Raw genomic sequence first — 7,827 nt, forward strand, 5'->3', positions numbered from 1 at the left:
GAGGGTAGTCCCAGAAGTACCCGACCTGACACATAGATGGCGGTTTTTATCTAAAAACAATGACTATGGTAGAAAGTACTAACCTTATAAAGTTTAAGTTTGAAGTTTGACGAAGCTACATTATTTAGTATTTGTTCGAGAGCCATCAATAGTGAACGCGCTCAGTGAATTTGTAAAGATGGAAAAAATTGGTCATCGTTATGTGATACAATACTTTCATTTGAAAGGCCTCAGTCCAACCAATATCAAAGCGGAACTAGATTCTACTCTGGGGGAGTCTGCTCCTTCGTTTACAACAGTAAAATATTGGGGTTATAAGGGATTCACCCTTTCATTTTGATTTTTTCGAAAAAAGCAAAAACACGTAACTTTTATTTTTTTACGCTCTTTAATTTGGTTTTTGTTTCATTAAAATCGGTTAATAATTTCTTTTGTTACATTAAAAAAACTATAAAAATTAATCTTTTTGGGGGATGTTTTACCCCTCGCAACAATGATGTATGGGAAGTCGATTATGTAAATTTCACTATTTAACTTAAGAAACATTTTGCAATTGGTTTGATGTTGATCGGTGCACTGTTTCTATGCAAAACACCATAACGACTCTGTAATACCCCCAACTTTGGGGGTCGATTTCACCCCTTTAATGTTGATCATTGCCGATAAAAAAAATACGTATCTATTAGTTTTGCCTACTCTATAAGTATACAAAGTTTCAATGAAATCAGTGAGTCACGCAAAGGTAGGTTTACTTGTAAGTGTCAACAACTCATTTGCGCTAAAATGGGTGACCCTGACGCGGGTGCAAAGAGATTTGGAATGCCAATTTCTCTAGCCATAACTCGGGTACTTATATGAGCATTAAGATGTATAGCTGCCAAGACAACAAGGACACGCACATCGTCTTCATTATACACATGATGTGCTCTTTGACGCAAGAGACGGCTTTGATCCTAACGGCTTCAAATCCTAATTTTAGGATTTGAAGATTTTTAATAATTTTTATATCTTTTTTCATTAAGTTGCCTATTTATATATTTCATATTTGGCTTCCTAAAGCGCATGTGGAGGCTCCTGTTTATGGGTCTATGATTTTGGCGGGTGTTTTATTGAAAATAGGAGGGTATGGTTTAATTCGATTTTTTAGTATATTTATTTATGGGAGGGTAAAATTTGGTTATTTAGTATTTAGGGTAAGTTTAATTGGAAGAATCTTTGCGGGGGTAATTTGTTTGGTTCAGGTTGATATAAAAATTTACTCGTAAAAATGGAAAAAGGCAATGAAAGATTTAGTATTAACGAAGAAGGGCATGTAATAAACAGAGTCTCCGTCAGGATCCCTGCCTTTTAGAGTGAAGAAGCAGAACTCTGGTTTGCCCAACTTGAAGGACCATTCACGCTAAGCGAAATCACTCAGGACTCGACAAAATATGCTTGCACCCTCTCGCAACTAGATTCCCGACAAATAAAGGAAATTAAAGACATTGTCACACAACTGCCAACAACAAATAAGTATGAGATAATTAAAAAAGTACTTATACAGAGGTTGTCAAACTCATAGGAGCAACAAACTCGACAACTCCTTGAGTTAGAAGAAATTGGAGACAGAAAACCGTCACAATTCCTTCGATATCTTCGAACTCTTGCAGGAAATAATGTACCAGACTTTCTTCTGCGCACTCTCTGGCTTGGGAGACTACCCAATCAGATGCAAATGGTCCTCGCCACGCGAATAGAAGATCCACTTAATGATGTAGCAGAACAAGCAGATCGAATTCATGAAATGCCCAACAAAACTCTTGTAGTAGCCTCTACCACAACAACTCCAAAGAAGACTTTGGAACAAGTTCAAGAGTTAACCAAGCAGTTAGCAACCTTACTACGCATTTCTCAAGAAATAGAGAAAGAAAAAGAAACAAATAGCGGAATCAAAGTATAGTAGAAGCAAACGTCTTTAAAAAAACAGAATTTAACGAAAAATTCTGCTTTTACTATAACCGATTCGGCGAAAAAACAAAGAAATACACCCAACCCTGTTCTTACAAATTTGACAAAAACCAGGGTAGTCACACTGATGGCGATTAGTCGACCTCCTCAGACACTTTGCCGCCTTTTTATCACCTGAAAAGAAACTAAAAAAAGATTCCTTGTAGCTACTGGATCAGACGTAATCGTTTATCCAAGGACAATGGTAGATGGACTTATTAAACATTCAAATTATGAACTCTTCGTAGCAAATGGCTCTTTAATTAAAACATATGGTTGGATTACTCTAAATCCAAAAATTGGACTTCGACCAAAATTTCCATGGAAATTCGTAATAGCCAATGTTCTTCAACCAATCATTGGAGCTGATTTCGTGGCACACTATCATCTACTACCAGATTTGCAAAATGGAATTCTTTTGGATGGATGTACCAAGATACATACCAAGGGAATTGCTAATTCAAGGAAAGTAGAATCAATTAAAGTGTTAGAAACTAAAACCAAATACGGACTTGGTTAGAGGTGTGAGTGTAGAACGGATGTGTGAGTGAGCGGCGTGAAGTAAAGAGAGTGTGCAAGCAAAGGCGAGCGTGAGACAGAAGCGAGGAGGGAGTAGGAGAGAGTAGGTGAGGAGCGGAGGAGAATATACCCATACAGCACAGGTAGATTCTGAGTATATACGCAGTATATCGCAAACGTAGATTGTGTATATCCCATTTGTTGTGGTTATTCAGTGAAAAACACGCTGGTTTACTGTTAATAAACTTTACTGAGTAAAACGAAATACATGCGAGCCTTCTCGTACAAAACTCTCTCTGTGCAGTAGTGGAACTTTTTTTAGTGCTGCCAAATGTATATAAAGTAACTTTGAAAAACATGATACAAAAAATATAATTTTTAGCATTGGTTTTAATAGTTTTGAATGATTTATTGTTTGTCTCAGTTCCCCAGGTAGAACATAAAACTCATAATGACATCATGATGACATCACTTAAAAGTCATTTTGGAAAAATCATAATGGTCTCATTTGATACATTTTTGGCTATGTTTTGGTGACTTATTTATGATATCATAGTGACTTTAATATGACCTCCAAAAAGAAGAATATTATCTCAAATTGATTGATAAACGAAATTTATTTGCATTATACATATTATATTATTAGCGAGTAAACATATTATTATTATAAATAATAATAACTAATAACAAACATTATTGCACACAAAATGAAGTACTTTAAGAGATCATGTGTTAATAATGTAAAAATTAAAATAAAATATTTATTTTTTATGGGAAAGCAACTTAAAAAAACTGCGCGTGCATAATAGAAAATGATTTTAAAAAAATAGAAGTAGTTCAAAATAAAAATTCTGACAATCATATTAGAATAATATAAGTACATCATGTTAATATGAAAATTAACAAATTTTCCTCTAATTATCTCTTTTAACTCTCTTTTAACTATAACGTAAAAGTATCAATGTTTGAATATGTACTTAAAATCTATGATTCTTTGTTTTTAAGTTGCTTTCCCATTAAAAATAAATATTTTGTTTTAATTTTTACATTATTAACACATGATCTCTTAAAGTACTACATTTTGTGTGCAATAATGTTTATTATTAGTTATTTCTAATAATAATGTCCTCTTTAAATCATTTTTCAATCATTTTTGTTTGGGTAACTTTTAAGTGATGAATTAAATCATGATGACGTCATTATGATGTCATTATGAGTTTTATGTTCTACCTGGGTCCCGTAAGACCCTATGTTAAAATAGCAATATTAAATAATTAGTAACTTGTAAACGAGCAAATAAAAAGAGTTTCATACTGCAACTCTCGTATAATTTCTAGATTTCTAAACTGTTGTTCTTGAAACATATGGTCGAACGTTATCATGAAGCAGTAATAACTCCACGTCTATTGAGCTGGCATTATTAATTATTCGTTCTTGAAACCTGTACGGCGATTCTGTGACTTGCTATCGATGGTTTTCGGTATCGTTAACCAACCTATGAAAGCTGTACTTTTAACGTCTTTGCTGTCACTAGTTAATTTCGATACCGAAAAACATCGATAGCAAGTTACAGAATCCCGGTACTGGTAAAATCATTAATGCCGGAAAATACTGTTCTCAGATGGTGGAAATGCACCAGCAATTACGTTTTAAGCAACCTGCAATATGCATATTGCTTTATGATAACGCTTGACCACATGTAAAGGACGAGGGGTGAGGGGCAAGGGGCGAGAGCCGAGCGGCGAACGACGCAGGGCGAGGGGCGAGCGGTGAGGGGCGAGCGGGGAGTGTATACTAAAGCTCGCCGCTCGCTGCGTGACAACTTTTTTCGGTGCTCCACCTCTATTAGATGATGCCCCATCGTTGCCTGCCGAGTCCAGCCTGCCGCCTTCTACGCTCTCATTCGCTCAGACATTAAAATTAATTTCTCGATAACTATTGCGAATTTTGCAAAATGGTATAGGACTTTTCTATTCAGTTTGCCCCGGTCTATCTGCCATTTACGGGTGATACGGGTATTAGGACACACCCTGTATACGAGAAATAATATACTGTAAAAGATGTTCTGAAAACATCCTAGAAATATACGAAAACTGGTATACTACAGGAGATATTATAGAGATATTCTCAGTATATTATGTACAGTACGTACATTCATAGTATGAGTACAGAATATTCGTGTAATATCATGCTGTCGTGCTGTCTGGGTAGGATATAAGGCGGAGGTGAGAAAAAGAGAACAGAGCAGATATAAAGCAAATTAGCGGGCGGAATTGAATAGAGGTTAGGAGAGAATTAGGAAAACACAGGACTAACAAGGCGGATTTACAAGTAAATAGGGAAGTGCGTGCGCGAAGAAGGGGGCGAGCGGTAGGCTGGTCAAGTTTAGACAGGCGAGAAGGAAGGAAGCAGGTACACGAAATGGAGGCGAGAAGAGTGATAAGGGAGAACGAGAAGGGAGAAAGAGGAAGAAAAGGATCAATATCCATAATAGAGATGCTAGTAGGAAATCAAGAGAAAGAACAGAAGAGGAAAAGAGAAGAAGAAAAAGAAAGAGAAAAAGAAAAAGAAGAGTCGTTCAAGAGGAGTAATAAACTGTACAGATCACCACCAGCCAAAGATCTAGGAGAAAGGAGAAAGGATGAAGAGGACGAAAAGGAAGGAGAGAGAGAAGAGGAAGAGGATTCCACAAAAGAAATACTGAAAGAAATAAGAAAGGAACTGAAAGAGATAAAAAACAGGATGGATATAATAGAGGAGATAAGGGAGAGACTGGAAGGAGTGGAAGAAAGACTGAAAGAGCTGGAAGTAAGAATAGATGAAGCAGAAAGAAAAGAAGCAGAGAAGGAGGGGAGAGAGAAAGCGAAAACAGAAATAGAAAAAAGAGTGGAGGAGAGAATGAAAGAGACAGAAGAAAGAGAAGTGTGGAGATTAGAAGAAACGGAGAAGGAAGTGAGGAGGTTAAGGAAAAGTATGCAGGAAAAAGAGAAAAAGGAAAGAAGAAACAACCTGGTAATTAGAGGAATGAAGAGAGAGAAGAGGGATCCAAAAGAAGCGGTGAAAGAATTCTTGGAACGAGAATTCGGAATGGGAAGCGGGATAGAAAACATCCTAGTAGCAGGAAAACAAAATAGAGAAATAATAATAGTGAAAATGAAAAGCAGAGAAGAGAAGGAGGAGGTGATGAAGAAGAAAAATAAACTGGCCAAGACGAGAATATACATAGACCATGACCTGACAATAGAGGAAAGAGACATACAAAGCAGGCTAAGGTAACGAGCTAGAGAGGAAAGAGAGGGAGGAAAGGTGGTGAAAGTAGGATACAGGAAAATAACGATAAATGGAAAAGTACTAATATGGGACGAAAAAACAGAAGGACTAAAAGAAAAAGGAAATTTTTAGGAGGCGAGCGAAGGGGAGGGGAAAGGGAGAGGGAGATGAGAGAAGAAGAAGAAAAGATAAACAGCGTAGAAAACAAGGTTAGAGATAGGCTGAAAACACTATTCTGGAACGTAGCAGGGGTTAGACGAAAGGACAGAGAATTCTGGGAGTACATAGAGAAATTCGACATAATAGGGCTAACAGAAACATGGGTGGAAGAGAAAGATTGGGAAAAGCTAGAAAAGGGACTGCCAAAGAACTACAAATGGAAAAGGCAGAACGCGAGAAAAGAAAAGAAAAAGGGAAGAGCGAAAGAAGGGATAATAACAGGAATTACGGTAGGACTAGAAGAAATATAGCAGATGGATGCTGGAGTGATTCTGCACTTTCGCACCTTTTGCACTTAAAACTGTCGGATTCGTGGAAAGATTTGTATAATACACAAATTAAATGGCACGTGTACAGATGATCGAAAGCAGCTTGCTATTCCGGCTAAATTAAAGAACAATATGACATCACTAAAACTAAATTTGTAAGTCTAATAAAAAATAATAGTGAGCAACACACATCCCAGATAGCACAAAGACGTCTAAAAGACGACTAAAAGATGACAGATTTCGTCATGGATGTCTTTTAGGTAGAGCCAATAGTCGACAAAAAGATGACTAAAAGACTAAAAGAGTCTTATGTCCCACTAAATGTCGACTTATAGCCGAGACTGAAAGATGGCTAAAAAACGTCTGATATTAGGCATCTTTTAGTCGTCTTTTATAATTGCATTATGGATATGTTTTTGTTTTTATATTTGTATTTATAAGGTGTAAATAAATTTTTTTTAAATAATTTAAAAATTAACATTTTATTATATGTATATGTGTATTTATACATGTATATATATTTCTTATATGTGTATGATATATTATATGTACAATATTTATATGTATATATTAGATCTATTTATACATGTAATAATTATATTTCTTGTGTGGACATATAATAAGCGGCGCAGAGTCTCTCAACAGCCTACGTCTCTCGATCCTAGTCGCGCGGACAAAAGCGGCGAGCACATACTTTTGCATAAGTGTATAAGCATATGCATAACGAATTTGATTGGTCTACTCGTATATGCAAATGCATAAGGAAATGAATCAATCAAATTCGTTATGCATATGCTTATGCACTTATGCAAAAGTGTGTGCTTCCCGCTTAAATCTCGTAATTAACCGCATCGTTTATTTCCCTTTCGCAAATCGACACCCCAGTGAAAAATGATTCGTCGATCGACGTCGAAACGACGTCGAATCGACATCGACACCGTCGATTGGCATCGATTCGACATCATTTCGACGTCGATCGACGAATCATTTCTCACTGGGACGTAAAGCGAGCTTGAAGACCCTGGGATAAAAGAATATAAATAACTACAACTTTGTAGAATTATATTCCAAAGTGTTGTGAAGGCTCTCAAAAAGAAAATATGTAAAAAAGAGAGAGTCCCAATGTGAGCCACAAAATGAACGGACCTCTTTTATATTGTGGAACCGAGTTCCGTTCGTTTTGTGGCTCACATTGGCACTCTCTCCTTTCTACATAATTTGTAGAAATATTTCGGGAGCGTCCCGTTTGGCCCCGTTAATATTGACCACAATCCCGATTGACCACGTTAATATCGACCACGTTGTGTATGACCACGTTGATATTGACCACGTTGCAATTGACCACGGTCCCGATTGACCACGTTGCAATTGACCACGGTCCCGATTGACCACGTTGCAATTGACCACGGTCCCGATTGACCACGTTGCAATTGCCCACGGTCTCGATTGACCACGTTGCAATTGACCACGGTCCCGATTGACCACGTTGCAATTGCCCACGATCCCGATTGACCACGTTGCAATTGCCCACGGTCCCGATTGACCACGTTACAATTAACCACGG

General features: G+C 37.1%; 1 protein-coding gene across 2 annotated transcripts in view; it reads right to left on the minus strand.

Annotated features, from left to right (window-relative positions):
• The window catches only part of LOC105557744 (sodium channel protein Nach-like), a 40,937-nt gene that overhangs the window by 6,914 nt on the left and 26,196 nt on the right, over positions 1 to 7,827 (minus strand). The gene's annotated exons all lie outside the window — the stretch shown is intronic.

The sequence above is a fragment of the Vollenhovia emeryi genome, unplaced genomic scaffold (genome assembly GCF_000949405.1).
Source record: "Vollenhovia emeryi isolate VEMERY1.0 unplaced genomic scaffold, V.emery_V1.0 DF939425.1, whole genome shotgun sequence".
Taxonomy (NCBI): Eukaryota; Metazoa; Arthropoda; class Insecta; order Hymenoptera; family Formicidae; genus Vollenhovia; species Vollenhovia emeryi.